We start from the raw sequence: 19852 nt of genomic DNA on the forward strand, positions 1-19852 counted from the left end.
GATGGAACTTGACGACTATGATTCACAACCACTGGGCCGTAGTCACCCCCCCCCCCCCCCCCCCCGTTTCATTGTCATGAAAATTATTTACATCAAATATGACGCATGCCATCCAGAATAATGAAATGCTCTTCCACTTGAGGACAGAAGGTACCATGAACCTGTTTCCATTCATACAGCAAAATATTATACTCGACTAAACATCCCCCTATTTCAGATTAAATAAATGCAGGTGCACACATGGCAATAGCGTGAGTCCCAGTTCCCTGTGGTCTATTTTGTTTTGTTGCGCCATAACTTTTCCTCGCAGTGTGCAGCTTTATGAAACGTTACTTGTTGGTTTCTCATCAATGCACCCACAAAAGGAGTCATGAATGGAAGAGGTCGAGCCGGCGACAATCCATCTAAGAGCGGCCTGAGGACAACAAATCGCTGCAGCCGGCCGCAGACAAGCCGCCAGAGGAAGCATCGTCATGGGAACAAGCCATGACCCTTCTTTTCAGCGAACCGACCTTTTTTGGGTTGTTACGCTTGGAATGGAGCGACGCAGCGTCACTGTGGTCCACTGGTTAGTGTGCACCGGTTTACCAGCGTAGAGGTGCAGGGTTGAAATCCAGGTTTCGGCCTGTCTCTACGGAGTTTGCATTTAAAAGCATTTTTGAACGACGACAGTATGGACATGAAGACCTTTTTGGGGTGCTGCTTATGCGTTCAATGGAAGAGCGCCATCGTATTCAACTGGTTAGTGCGTTGGCTTACGAGCACAGAGGTGCAGGGTGCCGTCACGTCGTCCACCGGCGAAGCTCGTCCCATAGGTGACCACTACACGAGAGACGCCAACCGTCTCACCAATTATGTCTTCATCTTCAAAAACGGACTCATCTGGTCGGCCGCCTGTGACGACAGACCTATAAAAGTGGTGAAAGTTTCGTACAGGAGTGGCCTGATGGTGAAATACATCCCTGGCTAGGCAGGCGGAACGAGTTCTATCCCACCATCTGTTCCACTTATAAATTTTGCAAGAATCGAACCCGTGTGTCCCGTCACCTCGTCCACGGGTGACGTGAGTACCAGAAGCGAACACTCCACGAGAAATACCGAGCGTCGTTACATTTTTTTAACCTCGTGTGGCTGGCTGACGCCCTTTGATTACATCTAAAATTTTCGAGCCAGAGTGGCTGAATGGTAAAAGACATGGCGGGTAGTCAGGCAAACCGAGTTCGAGCCCCACCGTCTGCTCTATTTTTAAATTCAGCGATAATCGAACCCGGTTCCCAAATATTGTCGTGATCCATTCGACCACGCTGGGTCATTGGTCAAACTTTTCGAGTGGGGTATATGTATAGACCGACACAACGGGACTATCCAATGACAATAGATAAGCATAATCGTAGCGAACGCTATCGTAGAAAGACAGTCAAGTGGAATACGACGGTGGTTCATGACTGCTGAACTCGAGTTCGAGTCCTGGTGCTGGTCTTTGGCAGAGCACTTGTCATTTCGCTCCGATTTTTCCCACACAGTATCTTCCCATTCACTTCCTCTTTCAAATTAAAGGCTTTATATGTTTATTTTTGCGTTCCGGAAGTGGCGTCATCATAAGAAACCTATTTAAGCCGGGACGAGGCAGTCATTCGTTCTCTCCTCTGACAGCTTCCACTCGTCCTCGCCCACCTGCTCCTGCTCCTGCTCCGCACGCCTGAAACAAGATGACGGAAAACTTCAACAAGGTGACTTTTTACTCTTTAATAGCCTTTAACAACACTCACCTTGAATGGTAAGCAGCACTTTAGACGTGCACGTACCTGGCTAACGTGCTCAGCAAAAACGTTTGCTCGAGCGTTAGCAATCAAGGTCTCCTGCGACCTTACTTTGCAACAAACCCCCCCCCCCCCCCAACATCCTACGACGAAAGCGGCGTTTCGCCAAATTGGTAAGTAGAGAAAACTAATTTCTAAATTCACAATTAAACCAAACTAATGTGCATGCGTGTTAATTGTGTCATTTCTGTTCACAGGTACAAATCTTCAAATGGAATCAAACACGGGCCACTCGCTGTGCGTTTTAATGTGGAATGCAAGTCCTGAATCGTTTGGAACAAGCCCATCTAATTTCTCTTTTCTATCCACAGGCTTTGCATCTTCTACAGAATGGCCAACCAAATTGACTGCAACACGGTAGAACTGCCACATTTTAAGATGCCACCATACGACAGACTAAATCCCTAATGTGTCGATTCTCCTTTCTGTCTACACAGGCTCACATCGACGGAATGACCCATAAAGTGGCTGCCATCCTGGCTTCACGAGGCTTTAGCAGGTCTTTTACATGTGTACCAAATGTCTGGGTGCTAAGCCACTCGCTTGCAAGCTTGAAACTCAAAAGTTGTTACCGTGTCTTTCAGGCCACTGTGCTGTCGAAGAGGCGTCCAGCTCTGCTCTAACAAGTGAAGCAAACGCTTTAATACATCTGATGACTCGTAATTAAATCGGCATGTGATTGACCAAAGATTGGGTGTCAAATCCAGAAACAAAAGTTTGGCTTGAAACACAGGAGCTTTTCCTCAACCAACAAAGCTCATTGACCTGCTGGTTGAGTAGGCGCACCTGTGGCGGGGCTCTTAATTCCTGGCCCCCTCACACTTATCCAAATGGTCAGGATCGTTGTCCGGCTTCTGCAGACCTTGCTGATGATCATTTGAATCGGGTGTGTGTTGCAGATGAGGGAGAAAACGGCAGCTGCTCAACATGCACGTGTCTGTCCTGCTTTTGTCCACCAGGTGATGCTGAAGGACCTGATATACGTCGTGAAGTCGAGTCGTCCCTCCTCAACGTTTGGACTTGTTGCAAAATTCCATGCCAAGTCCTTGAACTGTTGCTTGTAGGCAGGCCCTCGGCAAACATGGCGTCACGATCCACCTGATGTCACACACACGCTGACTGGTGACTGAAGCTACACCCAAAAAGCAATGCACATTTAATTTTCAAGCACACTCACCTGCTTTTTTTTGACTCTGCTTGCAGCAAGAGTGCTTCCAGAGATCCTCCAACTGCTGGGCCAAGAGACAAATGCGACAGGCTTGTAGCTGATCCTCAACGTTGCCGTTGAAAGGTTCAAATTCAGAGCTTGATGAGTCACTCGTTTGCGGTGTTGGCAGGTTTGACCACCTTGGATGAGTTGCTGGACCAGTAGCAGCTTGGACTGTTGGTGCTGATCACGCAAATTAAACTGTTGCAGCAAAAGGTTCCAGTGTCCAGCAGCTGCGGCAGCGTAGAGTAAAACGGAACTGCGTTTCAGGTTAGTAATTGGTGTCTACTCACCTGTGCCTTGTCATTCAGATGGAGCCTGTGCGATGAGGTGAAACGTGACTCTGAGCCATCTGCTGGTAAGAAGTCTAGTTTCATTTCAACAAGCGTGTGTTCATTTTCCACAGAGTTGAAGGAAGACGGTTTTTGGGTCCTCTGTGCCGCAAGAGGGAGGAGCCTGCTCACTGCCAGAGTCCACAGACGAGCAGGAAACGCTTTTTGCTGTTACTGTTATTTGCAAGGTGCTGAAGCCAAACTTTGCCTGAAAGGCAGGGAGACATTTCCACTCGTTCAATGCAGCATGCCTACTTTTAACTGTCTCCTTCTCGAAGCGGCAATCAACACGATCAGCTTGCTGCTCACAAAAGACCCAACAACTCGTCTCTCTCGCTGGTAAGTTTCATGCCGAAAACATCTTTGTCTGCACAAGACATTGACTTGCGTGTAACTCACGGATGTTTTTCCTCTTAGATCAACGCACCTGTCTGACGTTCTTCTCACAAGCGGACCACTTCGCCACCCAGCGACAAGCAGACTGCCATCCAACTTGCAACTTTTTCCTCTGCTTTGTGATTGTCTGTTCTGCAAAAGAAATAAAGCTTTATTACAAAGAACACTTCAACTCTCAACTTCATTCCTAAACGCATCACAAATATAACTTAAACCATAAAAAAAAAAAAAAAACATTGTTAATGTTTCTAAACTTTTTTCTAAAAACATTTTTGAAAATTTTTTTCAAATTTTTTTCTAAAATTTTTTTTCTGGATTTTTTTTTTCGGGGCAGAAATTGAGGAAAGCGGGTGTGGCATAGCTGGAATGGCGACTCATGATTGGCTGATGGCCGTGGAAGTGGGTGGAGCATGGCAATAACGTGCTGTGATTGGTGGAAACGAGGGTGCGGTTATGCAAATGAGACGCGCTCTGATTGGCTGGCCAGTTATGGGGCGGGGATATGCAAATTACAGCAATACGATTGGACAAGAACTGGAAAGTGGGCGTGGTTATGCAAATCCGAGCATTCTGATTGGCTATGCGAATTTATGCAAATGAGGGGCACGTCGTGATTGGTGGGTGCCAAATTGGGTGTGGTTTGGGCTAGCTTTGCAGAACATTTTCTAAGTCCCACTTGAGTTTTGAGGTCAGACTTGCACTTCGGCCACATCAGACAGTCTTTTCCCTGTTCCGGGCGGTTTCACATGACCCAAAAGCTCAATTCCTGGAGTTTCGAGTCATGTGGAGACCAATGGGACCAGCAGTGATACACTTGTGACTGATGCGCCACTCTCACCTCAAGACTTCAGTCTTTGAAAAGTCTTCCGTTGCAGTGATCATGAGGCATGAAAGGCTTCGAGAGAGTGGAGGATGGATTTAGTCATAAAAGACAAAGACTCAAACTCAAGTTGTTAACACAATTTATTGGACAGAAAAGCCAACATGACATTGTGAAAGCATTTCGCCAGTCAATGTTTGTGTGGGCCTGTTCAAGTTGCACGCACACAAACACTGACGTCAGGCCATGTGCTTGACCAGCTCATGCGTGAGGTCACTGACGTCTCATGACACACCAAGGAGGGCATGAGCACGTCCGACTTCTCTCACTCAGACAAAAACTAAGTGCCGTGCCCTCCACAACAACATGATCACACTCGTCTGGTCAAGTTTTTAAATGAGATTGAAGTTGGCCAAGTTAGTCATATGTATGTAGATATTACATATATGCATACATAGACACATTTAAACTAACTTGGTCCACCTCAAGGTTTAAAAACACATTCCACAAGTGCTTGATGATAATCGGGTTGTCTTTGTGCAGTTGACACTTTTGTGCAGGACACGAAGCAGAAGTTTAAGTTGAGTGAGAGCTTGTTTTGCCTTGACACGGAGAACCTTCGCTTTGTGCTGCTCCCCTCACCATCTTCTACGGCGCCGCAGCAGCGGACCAACGGGAAAAAGGGACGTCTCCTCGTCGAAGCAAAACAAGCTCGAGGGAAACAAACTCCTCTCGAGTTGTGTTAAATAGTAATAGTAAACAAATTAGAGGAGCAACGTATAGTAATTGTGCTCCGAAATTGTCGACATAAACACATTCACAGATAAATGTCAAAAAATCAGTTTAAAATGTTAAAATTACTCACTAAGAACATGGCATGTGGACAGCGGAAATACTTGCTCGTTGAACCGGATGTGTTACCATTCTTGTGCTTGTTCTTCTTCTTCTTCTTCTTGGTAGATTGGATCTCCTTAGTTGATATCGCCCCCTACTGTCCGGGAAACCACAAAGGCGTTTGGTATTGGCAAGCAATCTGAATCTAATTCACAGGATGAGCCAAGTATGCAAAAACACAAAAGGAATTGACTTTCCCAGTTCCAACTCGTCCAGAGGATCATTGACGCAACAAAAAAGACCGACATGGTGAGACAGCGCCTGATAAAGGTACCCAGAGAGTTGTACTTTTTCGGTGGGACTGTTCTTGAAAAGTTGAGAGCCACTTCAATCGATGGTGCATTATTCCTATTGAGCACCAGCAGACGGCGCCCTTACGTTTCTTTAAGACCTTTTGTTGTGTTGTTTTGTTTGTTTTTAAGCGTTAACACCGTCGACGACGGGCGCGAGCGTCTTGCGAGTTTGCGGTCGAATTTTACAATGATTCCTACTGCTGTTAGCTGACATTGTAAAATCGAAATCGGGTTGATTGTTTCCTCTTGCCAATGGCGAGCCCTCTGCTGGAGTTTGAGACTGAAATGTTTGTGTGACTGTCCGGCTGTGACGGGCTGCTGCTGGTGGTGCAGGGGCTGGGAATTGACCGCATTCTGCTGCAGTTCATGCGGGTGTACTCGGAGCAAGGAGGCAATGACACGACCAGCGAGGCTACGACATGCCCAGCTCTGAACAGCTTACCTACCCTCCAGCAGCTCAACACCACAACGACATTTTGATTATATTCAGAAAAAAATAGCCTGCGGTCATTTTATACAATACATCAGCGCTTTCATCAAGCGGTTGACAGAATTTTGGCAAATGATCCTGTGCCGGACGGTCAGGACGTCGCCCCCACCCGCCGAACGTTGTTTTTGAAGTGGTGGTGGTGTATTGATTTTCGTCGTTCGGTCAACTTTGCTTCGGAGGTGGCGGTTGGGGGGGGGGGGGGGCGTATTGATTGGCGTATACTGTATTCCCGAAGACAGCGAATACTTGGAGGGGGTCGGGGGTGATTGGGGCCCTGCAGAAAGTTTTCTAACCAATATGAAATGAAGTTTGATTTCGGCGTGATTCCTTTAGTGTTGCAGGTTCTTCAGCCTCGGGACCCGTTTGGACCAGCACAGACCAAAACCACCCCGACGAGACTTGGGTCTCAACTATTCCAACGGAGTTGCCCTTTTCAACAAAGCATCTTGAAACAATGAACAAAGTTGGCTTCCATTTTTGGAAGTGTGTGTTTACGAATGTTTTACTTGTGACTGAAGCAGACAAGAAACGTGTGTTTTATTCAAGCACTTTATTCACGATCGCCAATAAAGCAAAGTAACAAAACGACACTGTCTATCTCTTTGTGATGCTCGTCTTCAATTTCAAAGCAAGTTGGCTGAGCAAACTCCCTCTCCTGATCTCAGGACGGTATTATGAAGGGAGCGGAGGGGAGAAAGCGGTGAGGTTGAGGGCTTACGGGTTAGGTTCGAGTGCCGTCACGAAGTTGAGGGCCGAAGTTTGGAACACAAGAGGACCCTCACCCACTCACTCCACGAGAGATGCCAGCCATCTCAAGGCTCACATGTTGGTTTTACCCAATATTAGATATATTTTTTCGAAATTTTCGCGGCAGAATGGACTAATGGTAAAATATGACGCGTAGTAGTCAGGCGAGCCGGGTTCGAGCCCCACTGTCTGATACATTTATAGAGCAAGAATGGAACCCGGCTTCTCCGGGGGCCACGTCATGTCTTTGTCCATTCGACCACGCAGATAGCTTCGATTGCAAATTGGTTGGTCGTATTTAGATAATCTTACTTAGTTAGAATCGTAACAATAATTATAAATGTAAAATCGGTTGATCCTGTTGTCCGTTTATAACCGAATGGTGAACGACTGGAATTCCCAACTGGTGAGCTTAAGTTCGAACTCTGGTGTTGGCACTGATAACTTTCATTTTTCCACCTTCAACTTCACATTCATCTTCTCAGTTATAAAAAAAAAAGCAGGAGCTGTCATGTCACTCTATAGCTGAATGCTATACGACTCGGCGATTCACCTAATGCACTCCAGTTCGAGTCCGGGTGTTGGCATTAAGCACTTTTTTTAACATCACATTCACCTTTTCTGTTATACACACGTAAAAGCAACAGGAGTGAATATCAGTCTGTTGTCGAATGGTTTACGACCAGGAGTCCAGCCTGGTGAACTCAAGTTCGAGCCCGCGTTTTGGCACTAATCAATTCCGTTTTCCACCTTCACATTCATCTTCTGTTATATACATGAAAAGCACAAGAATCACTGTCAGTCTATAGCCGAATGGTTTACGAATGGAAGCCCCGTCTGGTGAACTCAAGTTCGAGCCTGGGTTTTGGCGCTAAGCTCCTTTTCACCTTCACCTTCTCTGTTATATACATATAAAAGCGACGATATTCACTGTCAGTTAATAGTCCAATGGTATATGACCGGGAATCCCAACTGGTGAACTCAGGTTCGAGCCCGGGTCTTCAATTACTATTTTAAATATATTTTTTCTTCCCCGGAAGTGACGTCATCAACGGATACCTATTTAAACGGCGACAACGAGGCAATCATTCTTTCTCACCTTCGACAGCCTTCGCTCGTCCACATGCTGCTTCTGCTCCGCGCTTCTGTCCACAAGATCACGCAGAACCCCAACAAGGTGACTTTTTACTCTTTAATCGCTTCTTAAAACACTCACATTGAGTGGAAAGCGGCACTTTAAACGTGCTCGCAACTGGCAAACATGCAAAGCAAAAATGTTTGCTCGAGCATTGCCATTAACGTCTCCCGCGACCTGACTGTGCAACAAACGCTTCCCCCCCCCCCAACTTCCTAGGAAAGCTTCGTTCGCCGAGAGGGTAAGTCGACAAAACTCCTTTCTAAATTCACAATCAAACAGAATATGCTTGTGTGCATACTAATTGTGTCATTTCTGTTCACAGGTTCAAATCGCGTCTAAAATGGGACACTTGCTGTGCGTTTCAATGTGGAATTTAAATTGTGAACCATTTGGAGCAAGCCAAACTAATTTGTCTCCTTTCTGTCCACAGGCTTTGCATCTTCTACAGAATGGCCAAATTGACTGCAACAAGGTAGAACTGCCGCATTTGAATACATATCAGACTAAATCCCAAATGTGTCGATTCTCATTTCTGTCTCCGCAGGCTCACCTCGACAAAATGGCCGCCATCCTGTGGCGTTTGGGTCTTCCAAATATCGGGGTGCCCAGCCACACGCTTGGAAGGTTTGAATATTTAAGAGTCGAGAGCTAACGTTACCGTGTCTTTCAGGCCACCCTGCTGTCGAAGAGGCGTCCAGATCTGCTCTTCACAAGTGAAGCCAACTCTTTTATAGATGTGCACATGTGCGAGTACTCGTAATTACATCAGCACAGGTGTCATATCCAGAAATTTGAAAAAAGTTTGGTTGAACCGCAGGACCTCCGACTCAACCAGCTCCTGAAAGCTGGTTGAGTAGGCGCACCTGTGGCTCTCGCACACCGAGACAAATGATCAGATAAGCTGTCCGGCTTCCGCCGGCCTTGCTGATGATCTGATCATATGAATCTGGTGTTGCACCAGGGGGAAAGGGCGGGAGAGTGGCCCAAGACATTTGCTCAACATGTGCATGTTTGTCCTGCTTTCAGCCACCAGGTGGTGCTGAAGAACTAGGTAACACGTTGTGAGGTAGAGTCGTCCTCAAGGTTTAGGGCTGTTGCGAAATTCCAATCCAAGTCCTGGAACTGTTGGTTGGAGGCCCTCAGGAGACGTGGCGTCACGATCCACCTGATATCATGCACGCCAACGGGTGACTGAAGCTACACCCAAAAAAAGCATTGCACATTGAATTTTCAAGCACACTCACCTGCTTTTTCTTTCATTCTGCATGCAGTGCAGCTTCCAGTCAGATCCTCCGCCTGCTGGGCAAAGAGACGAATGCGACAAGCTTGTGTCTGCTCCATTTTCAACGTTGCCGTTCAAAGGTATGAAAAGACTTGACAGGTCTCGTTTGTGACATTGGCAGGTTTGACCACCTTGGATGAGTCACTGGACCAGTAGCAGCTTGGCCTGTTGGTGCTGATCATGCTGGACCAATTGTTGCAGCAAAAGATTCCAGTGAATCAATCAGTTGAAAAATGAAGAGCTTGTGCGGCAGCAGCTTCGAGTAACATGGAACTGCATTTTGGTTCGTAATTGTCTACTCACCTGTACTTTGTCATCCAGATGAAGCCGGAGGAGTCTGAGGCGAAATGTGACTGAGCCATCTGCTGGTAAGAAGGCTCATTTCACTTCAACAAGCATGTTCTCGGCAGAGTTGAAGACTACTTTTTTTTTTTTTTTTTTTTAATCCCCTCTTCAGGCAGCAGTGAACATGATTGGCTTCCTGCACAAAAGACCCAACAACTCGTCTCTCTCGCTGGTAAGTTTCATGCCGAAAACATCTTTGTCTGCACAAGACATTGACTTGCGTGTAACTCACGGTTGTTTTTCCTCTTAGATCAACGCACCTGTCCGACGTTCGTCTCACGAGCCGACCACTTTGCCACCCAGCGACAAGCAGACTGTCATCCAACTTGCAACCTTTTCCTCTGCTTTGTGATTGTCTGTTCTGCAAAAGAAATAAAGCTTGATTACAAAGAACACTTCAACTCTCAACTTCATTCCTAAACGCATCACAAAAAATATAACTTTAAAAAAAAATGTTTTAATTCTTTTTCAAAAAATTTTCTTTCAAATTTTTTTCTAAAATTTTTTTTCTGGATTTTTTTTTTTTCAGGGATTTTTTTTCCGGGGCAGGAATTTTGAGGAAAGTGGGTGTGGCATAGCTAGAATGGCGGCTCATGATTGGCTGATGGCCGTGGAAGTGGGTGGAGCATGGCAATAACGTGCTGTGATTGGTGGAAACGAGGGTGCGGTTATGCAAATGAGACGCGCTCTGATTGGCTGGGGAGTTATGGGGCGGGGATATGCAAATTTGCAGCAATCTGATTGGTCGGATAGTGCAAAGTGGGCGTGGCTATGCAAATCAGAGCGTTCTGATTGGCTATGCAAAATTATGCAAATGAAGGCCACGTCGTGATTGGTGGATGCCAAAATTGGGTGTGGTTTGGGCCAGCTTTGCAGAAAACTTTCTAAGTCCCACTTGAGTTTTGAGGTGAGAGCTGCACTTCGGTCACACCAGACAGCCTTTACACTGTTCCCGTCGGTTTCACATGACCCAAAAGCTCAATTCTTGGAGTTTCGAGTCATGTGGAGACCAACGTAACAAGTAGTGGTACACTTGTGGCCATACGAGTGACTGATGCGCAACTCTCTCCTCAAGACTTAAGTCTTTGAGAAGTCTTCCGCTGCAGTGACCACTCAGCATGAAAGGCTTTGAGTGAGTTGAGGATGGACTTAGTCATGGAAGGCAAAGACTCGAATTCAAGTTCAACAATTTATTACACAGAAAGGCAAACGGGACAATGTGAAAGCATTTTACCAGTCAATGTTTGCATGGGCCAGTTCAAGTTGCACACACACAAACATTGACGACAGGCCCGAGATGGGAGCAGCTTAAGTCTTGCATGTGCTTGACCAGCTCATGTGTGATGTCACATCTCATGACACACCAAGGGGGACATGAGCACGTCCGACTTCTCTCACTCAGACAAAAACTAAGTGCCGGGTCCTGCACAACAACATGATCACACTCTTCTGGTCGAGTTTCTAAATGACATTGAAGTGGGCCAAGTTAGTCATATGTATGTAGATATTATATATATGCATACATAGACACATTTTTAAACTAACTTGGTCCACCTCAAGGTTTAAGAACATATTCCAGAAGTGCTTGATGATGTTCGGGTTGTCAATGGTAGCCGACACTGTTGTGCAGTACACGAAGCATAAGTTTAAGTTGAATGAGAGACAGGCGGGCGTACTCACCTCCACCTTGTGGTGCGACGTGCCATCAGACATCAGCTCTCCAAGCACACAACAAGGCTCAATACTCACATGTGTTCAAATGCAGGTTGGGCTCACTTCAGCATGTCCTCAGAGTCTGTCGGCTGCACCTTTGGCCCAGTCGACTCTTCGATCTAGTCAGGCAGAAAGAAAACAAAAGTGGGAAGTCATACTCTTCTGTTCCCCCCACCCACAAATATTTTTTTTGTCGGTTTTTGTTCTGATTTGTGTAATTCTTCACAGGATAAGTGGCAGACCTTCACTTCTAACACGTCCATTTCCAAATCTGCCCGCTCGCGGCTGTCTCTCCACACCTCATGTACATTGAGCAACCTCCTTTCAATCAACTGCTCAACTACTGAAAAGACTCAACGTCGTTCAACCGTCCACTAAAGTTCCCGTAAATTGGAGACAGCAACACTGCCCCCTCCTCGCGGACGAAAACGGGATCTCAAAATCATGAGAAATGCTCACACCACATAGAGAAACACGTGAAAATCCTGAATGGATTTGGGGACCCGAAAACACCTGTGAAAATGACGAGTATATTTGTGGACATTATCAACACGTATTTTATGTAATTGAGTATTTATTTTATGAAAACCACAAATTGATATCGAAGAACAATTGCAAAAAAGTCACGGATGCATTTGTGGGAATAGTTTGCAGATAAATCTGCCTTCATTTGTGAACTGGCCACCGTAGTTGTGTTTTTACGATAACTTCCATGACTTACTAACAATCAACAAATTAGAGGAGCGACGTGTGGTCATGATGCTCCGAAATTGTCTGCATCAATACATTTGCATATAGTTCGTTAAAAGGTTAAAACTACTCACTGTGAGTCCGGCTTGTTGTCCGCGGAAAAACTTGATCGCTGAACCGGATGTGGTACGCTTCTTGTTATTGTCCCTGTTCTTATTCTTGGTAGATTGGATCTCCATGGTCCATATTGCCCTCTGCTGTCCGGGAAGCCACAAGGGCATTTGGCAATAAATCAGACTCGGAATCAAATTCACCGTATTGGTCAAGAATGCAAAACCACAAAAGGCATTTACCCCCCACCCCCTTCCAGTTACGACTCGTCCAGAGGAACATAAACAGAACAACAAAGACCGATATCTTAACCCCCCCGCCCCCCTCCCGACAAAGATACCCAGAGAGTTGTATTTTTGGTGGGACGACACTTGTAAAGTTGAGGGCCACTTCAGTCGCAGGTTTGTCGTTCCTATTGTGCACCAGTGGACGGCGCCCTTACGTTTCGTGAATACTTTTTGTTGTTTGGTTTGTTTTGTAGCGTAAACACTTTCGACGACGGGCGCGAGCCTCCCCGCGAGTTTGCGGTCGAATTTTACAATGATTCTTCCTGCTGTTAGCTGACATTGGGACATCGGGTTGATTGTTTCCTCTTGCCAGTGGCGAGCCCTCTGCTGGAGTTTGAGACTGAAATGTTTGTGAGACTGTCCGGCTGTGACGGGCTGCTCCTGGTGGTGCAGGGGCTGGGAATTGGCCGCATTGTGCTGCTACATGCGGGTGTACTCGGAGCAAGGAGGCTACGACACGACCAGCGAGGCTACGACATGACCAGCTCCGAACAGCTTACCTCCCCTCCAGCAGCTCAACACCACAACGACATTTTGAGTATATTCAGAAAAAGATAGCCTGCGGTCATTTTATACAATACATCAGCGCTTTCATAACAGCTGTCATCAAGCGGTTGGCAGAATTTTGGCAAATGATCCTGTGCCGGACGGTCAGGACGTCGCCACCCGCCCGCCGACATAGAAGCCTCCTGTTGACTCATTGTCGTCGTTGGGTAAACTTTGTTTTGAAAGTGGTGGAAGCGTTATTGATTGGAATATATTCCGCAAGACAGTGAGAGGTGTATCGGGGCCCTCAGAAAGTCATCTGAAACGAAGTTTGATTTCACCGTGATCCTTTGGGTGTTGCAGGTACTTCAGTCCCGTTGGGACCAGCAGTGACCACCCCGCAACCATCCAGACGAGACTTGCGTCTCGACTGTTCCAGCGGAGTTGCCCTTGTCAACATAGCTTGAAACAATGAATAAAGTTGTCTTACACGTTTGGAAGTGTGCGGATGGATGTTTTATTTGCACTTTATTCACGATCACCAACAATGCAAAATGACACAATGCAAAATGATCTCTTTGTGATAATCGTCTTCAATCAAAAACGAAGTTGGCTTTGTAAATCTCAGGATGGCATGATGAAGGCATGCGGTGGTTGAGAATACTGGCGGGGTCCAGGGTGAGGTTTGAGTGCCTCACGTTGCCTCAAGGCAAAGCAAAGCCCATCTCATAAGTGACCACTCCACGAGAGACGCCAACGGTCTGGCCAAAAGTTCATTCTTGTGATCAACCCCCTGTGATTACAAATTTTAAAAAAACGAAATTGCCGTTCCGGATTGTCCTCATGGTCAAAGTCAGTGCGTGGTAGTTCTGCGAACTGTGTTCGACCCCCACCATCTGCTCCGTTTATAAATTTAGCAAGAATCGAACCCGGGTTTCCCGTCACGTCGTCCAAGGGCGAAGTTCGGACCAGAAGCAGATACCCCACGAGATGCATCTCATCGCTCCAAATGAGATCATGTGCCTATCATTTGATATATATTTTTTGAAAATTTCGTGGCAGAATGGCCTAATGGTAAAAGAGGACACGTAGCCGTCAGGCGACTCGGGTTCGAGCCTCACTGTGTGCTACATTTATAAATTGAGCAAGAATCGAATCTGGCTTCCCGGGGGCCACGTCAGGTCTTTATCCATTCGACCACGCGGATGGCTTTGGTCAGAATTTGGTTGGTCGTATTTAGATGATCTTACAAATACTTAAACGGTTCAGTAGCTCATGATAATAGTTATATAAGTAAAAGTGAACAGTAGTACTGTCAGTCTATAGCCTAATGGTATACGACAGGGAGTCCCGACAGGTGACCTCAGGTTCAAAACCCGGTGTTTGCCCTAGGTAAATCCCCCCCCCCCCCCCCCCCCCCCCGCATTCACCTTCTTTCTTACTATACATGTAAAAGCGGCTCAGGTAATTGTCTGTCAATGGTCCAATGGTATGTGAATGGTAGTCCCAACTGGTAAACTCAGGTTCGAGATCCGGTATTGGCGCTATGCGCATAGTTATATTTCCCTCCCTTCACACTCTTCTGCTTTTATTAATATATATGGAAAAGTGGGTGGTGTAGTTCAGGACACGGCCTAATCGTATACGAATGCGAGTCCCCACTGGTGAACGCAGGTTCGAGACCCGGTGTTGGCGCGATGCGCATGGTTTTATTTCCCTCTTCACATTCTCCTTTTCTCTTACTATACATGTAAAAGCGGTTGGTATACCTGCCAGACAATGGCCCAATGGTATACGAATGCGAGTCCCGACCGGTGAACGCAGGTTCGAGCCGTGTCTTCTATCACTCTTTTAATTTTTTCTTCTTCCCGGAAGTGACGTCATCACCGGATACCTATTTAAACGGCGACAACGAGGCAATCATTCTTTCTCTCTTTCGACAGCCTCCGCTCAGCCACACGCTGCTCCTGCTCCGCACGCCTGTCCACAAGATCAGGCAGAACCCCAACAAGGTGACTTTTTACTCTTTTATAGCCTCTTAAAACACTCACATTTCCTCACTTTGAATGGAAAGCAGCACGTTCAACGTGCTCGCACCTGGCAAACATGCAAAGCAAAAATGTTTGCTCGAGCATTGCAATTAACGTCTCCTGCCACCTTGCAACAAACGCTTTTTTTTCTCCAACTTCCTAGGAAAGCTACATTCACCGAGGAGGTAAGTAGACAAAACTTATTTCTTAATTCACAATTAAACCTAATATGCAAGTGTGCATACTAATTGTGCCATTTCTGTTCACAGGTACAAATCTCGTCTAAAATGGGACACTTGCTGTGCGTTCCAATGTGCAATTTGAATTGTGAACCATTTGGAGCAAGCCCAACTAATATGTCTCTTTTCTATCCACAGGCTTTGCATCTTCTACAAAATGGACCAATTGACTGCTACAAGGTGAAACTGCCGCATTTAAATATCGGACTAAATCCCAAATGTGTCTATTCTCATTTCTGTCTCCGCAGGCGCACCTCGACAGAATGACCCTTAAAATGGCCGCCATCCTGTGACGTTTGGGTCTTCCAAATATCGGGGTGCCCAGCCACACGCTTGGAAGGTTTGAATATTTAAGAGTCAAGAACTAACGTTACCGTGTCTTTCAGGCCACCGTGCTTTCGAAGAGGCGTCCAGCTCTGCTCTTCACAAGTGAAGCCAACTCTTTTATACATGTGCGAGTACTCGTAATTACTTGAGCACAGGTGTCAAATCCAGAAATTTGAAAAAAGTTTGGTTTAACCACAGGCCCTCCTACTCGACCAGCTTGAGTAGGCGCACCTGTGGCTAAAATCAAACGGTGGCGGGGCTCTTTTCTGGCTCTCTCGCACACCGACAAAAGATCAGATTCGGTGTCTGGCTTCTGCAGACCTTGCTGATGATCTGATCATTTGAATCGGGTGTTGCACCAGGGGGGAAACGGGCGGGAGAGTGACCCCAAGACATTTACTCAGCATTGCGTTTGTCCCGCTTTCATCCACCAGGTGGTGCTGAAGAACCAGATAACACGTTGTGAAGTCGAGTCGTCCTCGAGGTTTGGGCCTGTCGCAAAATTCCAATCAAAGTCCTGGAACTGTTGGTTGGAGGCGGCACTGGTGCAGGCCCTCGGGAAACGTGGCGTCACGATCCACCTGATGTCATGCACGCTGTCAGGTGACTGAAGCTACACCCAAAAAGCACGGCACATGCTTTTTCTTTCCTTCTGCATGCAGTGCAGCTTCCAGTCAGACCCTCCGCCTGCTGGGCAAAGAGACAAATGTGACAAGCTTGTAGCAGGTCCTCACTGCTGCCTCCATTTTCAACGTTGCCGTTCAAAGGTACGAAAAAGGAGTTGACGGGTCTCGTATGTGTCACTGGACCAAGTGTTGCAGCAAAAGGTTCCAGTGAATCAATTGGTTGAAAAATGAAGAGCTCGTGCGTCAGCAGCTTCGGGTAAAATGGAACTGCATTTTGGTTCGTAATTGGTTTCTACTCACCTGTACTTTGTCATCCAGATGAAGCTGGAGGAGTCTGCGGCGAAATGTGACTGAGCCATCTGCTGGTAAGAAGGCTCATTTCACTTCAACAAGCATGTTCTCGGCAGAGTTGAAGACTACTTTTTTTTTTTTTTTTTTTTTTAATCCCCTCTTCAGGCAGCAGTGAACATGATTGGCTTCCTGCACAAAAGACCCAACAACTCGTCTCTCTCGCTGGTAAGTTTCATGCCGAAAACATCTTTGTCTGCACAAGACATTGACTCACGGTTGTTTTTCCTCTTAGATCAACGCACCTGTCCGACGTTCGTCTCACGAGCCGACCACTTTGCCACCCAGCGACAAGCAGACTGTCATCCAACTTGCAACTTTTTCCTCTGCTTTGTGATTGTCTGTTCTGCAAAAGAAATAAAGCTTGATTACAAAGAACACTTCAACTCTCAACTTCATTCCTAAACACATCACAAAAATGTTTTAATTCTTTTTCAAAAATTTTTCTTTCAAATTTTTTTCTAAAATTTTTTTTCTGGATTTTTTTTTTCAGGGATTTTTTTTCCGGGGCAGAAATTTTGAGGAAAGTGGGTGTGGCATAGCTGGAATGGCGGCTCATGATTGGCTGATGGCCGTGGAAGTGGGTGGAGCATGGCAATAACGTGCTGTAATTGGTGGAAACGAGGGTGCGGTTATGCAAATGAGACGCGCTCTGATTGGCTGGGGAGTTATGGGGCGGGGATATGCAAATTTGCAGCAATCTGATTGGTCGGATAGTGCAAAGTGGGCGTGGCTATGCAAATCAGAGCGTTCTGATTGGCTATGCAAAATTATGCAAATGAAGGCCACGTCGTGATTGGTGGATGCCAAAATTGGGTGTGGTTTGGGCCAGCTTTGCAGAAAACTTTCTAAGTCCCACTTGAGTTTTGAGGTGAGAGCTGCACTTCGGTCACACCAGACAGCCTTTACACTGTTCCCGTCGGTTTCACATGACCCAAAAGCTCAATTCTTGGAGTTTCGAGTCATGTGGAGACCAACGTAACAAGTAGTGGTACACTTGTGGCCATACGAGTGACTGATGCGCAACTCTCTCCTCAAGACTTAAGTCTTTGAGAAGTCTTCCGCTGCAGTGACCACTCAGCATGAAAGGCTTTGAGTGAGTTGAGGATGGACTTAGTCATGGAAGGCAAAGACTCGAATTCAAGTTCAACAATTTATTACACAGAAAGGCAAACGGGACAATGTGAAAGCATTTTACCAGTCAATGTTTGCATGGGCCAGTTCAAGTTGCACACACACAAACATTGACGACAGGCCCGAGGTGGGAGCAGCTTAAGTCTTGCATGTGCTTGACCAGCTCATGTGTGATGTCACATCTCATGACACACCAAGGGGGACATGAGCACGTCCGACTTCTCTCACTCAGACAAAAACTAAGTGCCGTGTACTCCACAACTACATGATCACACTCTTCTGGTCAAGTTTCTAAATGACATTGAAGTGGGCCAAGTGAGTCATATGTATGTAGATATTATATCTATGCACACATAGACACATTTTTAAACTAACTTGGTCAACTTCAAGGTTTAAAAACATATTCCAGAAGTGCTTGATGATGCTCGGGTTGTCTATGTGGAGTTGACACTGTTGTGCAGTACACGAAGCACAAGTTTAAGTTGAGTGAGAGACAGGCGGGCGCACTCACCTCCACCTTGTGGTGCAACGTGACATCAGACATCAGTTCTTCAAGCACACCACACAGCTCAGTACTCACACGTGTCCAAACGCAGGTTGGCGTCCCCTCCGCATGTCCTCCGAGTCTGGCGGCTGCGCCTTTGGCCCAGTAATCTGACTAATCTGGTCAAGCAGAAACAAAAGTGGGAAGTCACGCACTGCAGTCCAAAAAAAAAAAATGTTTTTTTTCTTTTTAATTCGAGTCATTATTCGTAAAGTGGCAGACTTTTACTTTAAACCCATCCCTTTCCAAACGTGCCCACACTCGCAATGCATCTGCCTGAGCGATCCACTTGCTGCTCTCTTCACACCTCAAGTACAATGAGCAACCTTCCTTCAATCGACTGCTCAACTCTTGAAAATACTCAATATCGTTCAACCATCCACAAAAGAAAAGCGATTGCGATATGCCTACTTTGTTGCATCGAAGTCGGGAAACACAATTCGGCTGTAGCTTGTTTCCCTCGAGCTTATTTAGCCTTGACACTGAGAACCTTCACATTGTGCTGCTCCCTCATCATCTTCTACGGCGTCGCAGCAGCGGACCAACGGGAGAAAAAGGACATCTTTGTGTCAAAGCAAAACAAGCTCGAGGGAAACAAATTACGGTCGTGTTTCGTTTCCAGAGTTGTGTTAAATCAACAAATTATGAAAAGTTCGTTTTCCTTTAATCAATTTCCAAGTTTGAAACGAAATCGGAGGTAGAGGTCGTTCCCGTGAATTGGAGACAGCAACACTGCCGTCTAGCGGACGAAGATAGGATCTCAGAATCATGAGAAATAAATACTGCACATCGAAAAAAACCCACTTGAAAATCGTGAATGGATTTGAGGACTCGAAAACACGTGTGAAAATTACGAGCATATCTGTGGATATTATCAACACGTATTCTTTGAAATTTAGGATTTCATTTTTGAAAATCACAAATATATTTCGAAAAACAAGTCGACAAAGTCACAGATGCATTTGCGTGAATAGTTTTGAAACAAATCTGTCCCCTGACGTGAAGCAATCACACTTCCACTGTTCGTCAGCAGCTGTGGTCTGGAAAACGTACACAACAGCATTCAAGTCAAACACTCTTCTCGATTGCCTACCTGAGGTCTACTTTTCGGCAGCGTGCTCGCTCATTGCCCCCCTTTGCTGACGTTGTTTTTTACGAGAACCTCCAGTGACTTAGTGAGACACAACAACAAAATTAGAGGTGCAACGTGTCTTAGTGACGCTCCCCAATTGTCTACAGCTATACACTCAGAGATTAACGGCAAAGTCAGTTTAAAATGCTAAAATTACTCACTGAGAAAGGGGCTTGTGGACAGCGGAAATACCTGCTCGTTGAACCGGATGTGTTACCATTCTTGTGCTTGTTCTTATTCTTCTTCTTGGTAGATTGGATATCCTTAGTTGATATCGCCCCCTACTGTCCGGGAAACCACAAAGGCGTTTGGTATTGGCAAGCAATCTGAATCAAATTCACAGGATGAGCCAAGTATGCAAAAACACAAAGTCGGAACTGGTTCTACGACTTCACGCTCCCACCCATGAACAACCCCCCCC

At 46.1% G+C, this 19852-nt stretch overlaps 6 long non-coding RNA genes across 35 annotated transcripts; 3 read left to right on the top strand and 3 right to left on the bottom strand.

The window, feature by feature from the left end:
• Positions 1 to 351: 351 nt before the first annotated feature.
• LOC147189714 (uncharacterized) lies at positions 352 to 3921 on the top strand. 3 transcript variants are annotated; one of them, XR_015097499.1, is made up of 10 exons: positions 352 to 1063; positions 1654 to 1933; positions 2018 to 2057; positions 2132 to 2177; positions 2258 to 2319; positions 2405 to 2942; positions 3024 to 3297; positions 3434 to 3547; positions 3638 to 3698; positions 3777 to 3921. It is a non-coding gene; the product is annotated as an uncharacterized LOC147189714 (long non-coding RNA). The 3 variants fall into 3 exon arrangements; XR_015097500.1 differs by lacking the exons at positions 352 to 1063; positions 2018 to 2057 and having other exon boundaries at positions 1654 to 1730; positions 2405 to 2446; positions 2780 to 2942; XR_015097498.1 differs by lacking the exons at positions 352 to 1063; positions 2018 to 2057 and having other exon boundaries at positions 1654 to 1730.
• LOC147189715 (uncharacterized) lies at positions 1552 to 5489 on the bottom strand. 2 transcript variants are annotated; one of them, XR_015097508.1, is made up of 6 exons: positions 5441 to 5478; positions 4594 to 4650; positions 3787 to 3887; positions 3321 to 3379; positions 2998 to 3210; positions 1552 to 2918 (listed from the first exon to the last, which is right to left on the bottom strand). It is a non-coding gene; the product is annotated as an uncharacterized LOC147189715 (long non-coding RNA). The 2 variants fall into 2 exon arrangements; XR_015097507.1 differs by lacking the exon at positions 4594 to 4650 and having other exon boundaries at positions 5441 to 5489.
• On the top strand, positions 4449 to 6840 carry LOC147189716 (uncharacterized). Of its 2 annotated transcripts, none has more exons than XR_015097510.1 (2): positions 4449 to 5739; positions 6586 to 6840. It is a non-coding gene; the product is annotated as an uncharacterized LOC147189716 (long non-coding RNA). The 2 variants fall into 2 exon arrangements; XR_015097509.1 differs by having other exon boundaries at positions 4449 to 5718.
• A 1159-nt stretch (positions 6841 to 7999) lies between these two features.
• LOC147189717 (uncharacterized) lies at positions 8000 to 17001 on the top strand. 22 transcript variants are annotated; one of them, XR_015097495.1, is made up of 11 exons: positions 8002 to 8176; positions 8354 to 8375; positions 8460 to 8491; positions 8568 to 8609; positions 8682 to 8738; positions 8808 to 8911; positions 9164 to 9324; positions 9409 to 9499; positions 16592 to 16638; positions 16730 to 16789; positions 16857 to 17001. It is a non-coding gene; the product is annotated as an uncharacterized LOC147189717 (long non-coding RNA). The 22 variants fall into 22 exon arrangements; XR_015097496.1 differs by having other exon boundaries at positions 8003 to 8176; positions 8808 to 8850; XR_015097494.1 differs by having other exon boundaries at positions 8004 to 8176; positions 8682 to 8850.
• Positions 8178 to 12518, bottom strand: LOC147189718 (uncharacterized). 3 transcript variants are annotated; one of them, XR_015097506.1, is made up of 7 exons: positions 12302 to 12514; positions 11514 to 11596; positions 10025 to 10125; positions 9723 to 9900; positions 9551 to 9602; positions 9382 to 9433; positions 8178 to 9302 (listed from the first exon to the last, which is right to left on the bottom strand). It is a non-coding gene; the product is annotated as an uncharacterized LOC147189718 (long non-coding RNA). The 3 variants fall into 3 exon arrangements; XR_015097505.1 differs by having other exon boundaries at positions 9382 to 9602; positions 9997 to 10125; positions 12302 to 12518; XR_015097504.1 differs by having other exon boundaries at positions 9382 to 9602; positions 12302 to 12513.
• On the bottom strand, positions 15065 to 19808 carry LOC147189719 (uncharacterized). Of its 3 annotated transcripts, none has more exons than XR_015097503.1 (6): positions 19593 to 19808; positions 19393 to 19470; positions 18336 to 18418; positions 16839 to 16967; positions 16574 to 16753; positions 15065 to 16334 (listed from the first exon to the last, which is right to left on the bottom strand). It is a non-coding gene; the product is annotated as an uncharacterized LOC147189719 (long non-coding RNA). The 3 variants fall into 3 exon arrangements; XR_015097502.1 differs by having other exon boundaries at positions 15065 to 16337; positions 16867 to 16967; positions 19593 to 19807; XR_015097501.1 differs by having other exon boundaries at positions 16867 to 16967; positions 19593 to 19806.
• Positions 19809 to 19852: the final 44 nt, after the last annotated feature.

Source organism: Hippocampus guttulatus, chromosome 19, assembly GCF_054856545.1.
Source record: "Hippocampus guttulatus isolate MCC_2025c chromosome 19, RoL_Hgut_1.0, whole genome shotgun sequence".
Taxonomy (NCBI): Eukaryota; Metazoa; Chordata; class Actinopteri; order Syngnathiformes; family Syngnathidae; genus Hippocampus; species Hippocampus guttulatus.